This window comes from Seriola lalandi, unplaced genomic scaffold (assembly GCF_002814215.2).
Source record: "Seriola lalandi dorsalis isolate HSWRI2012SDOR001 ecotype SW California unplaced genomic scaffold, Sedor1 jcf7180001969125, whole genome shotgun sequence".
NCBI classification, from domain to species: Eukaryota; Metazoa; Chordata; class Actinopteri; order Carangiformes; family Carangidae; genus Seriola; species Seriola lalandi.
Window position 1 is genome coordinate 1 of NW_019439793.1, and position 548 is coordinate 548.

Consider the following 548-nt stretch of genomic DNA (forward strand, 5'->3'; position numbering starts at 1 on the left):
GTGGAGCGAACGGAGCAAGCCCCTTTTTCAGCTCCCAGCTCTAAAAATCACTTTAATATGTTTGTCCTCGTATAGAGGACATATCAGATATTAAACTGATAAGAACAGATACTACACTTGATCTTAGCCAAAAGGCCGAGAAGCGATGAGCTCCCGGTGTCTGATGTCCAAGTCACACTCTTGGCACAAATCTCACTAGTCGTGGTTTCCTGTTTCTGACACGAGCCTGACAAAGGCTGCTTTTTAGCACCTCCTCCCAAGCTCTCTATTGTGCCGCCCTCATTTGTGATGTGGACAGCTTTTTGACCTTTAACAAACTCAAAGGGCTTCGCCGTTAGGCAAAGCCTGCCAAAAATAGCTTGAACTTGTTGCTGTTCCTCTCCACCGAAGTCTTTAGTAAAAGGCGAAAGACTTGTGCGTTATGAAGAGAAACCAGAGTCAGTACAGCCTCTCGCTCCAAGGACAGCCCAGGAGTCTATTCGCCACAGTCACCACCATCGCGGTAGGCTTGTCTTTGCTTGCCGCCAGCCAAGTCCCGGGACTCGCCA

General features: G+C 48.7%; 1 non-coding gene and 1 pseudogene across 1 annotated transcript; both read right to left on the bottom strand.

Annotated features, from left to right (window-relative positions):
- LOC111650687 (U2 spliceosomal RNA) lies at positions 1-147 on the bottom strand (annotated as a pseudogene; the record flags this gene model as incomplete).
- Positions 148-324: 177 nt separating this feature from the next.
- LOC111650694 (U5 spliceosomal RNA) lies at positions 325-441 on the bottom strand. The gene has a single exon (XR_002760438.2). It is a non-coding gene; the product is annotated as a U5 spliceosomal RNA (small nuclear RNA).
- Between the last annotated feature and the right edge of the window lie 107 nt (positions 442-548).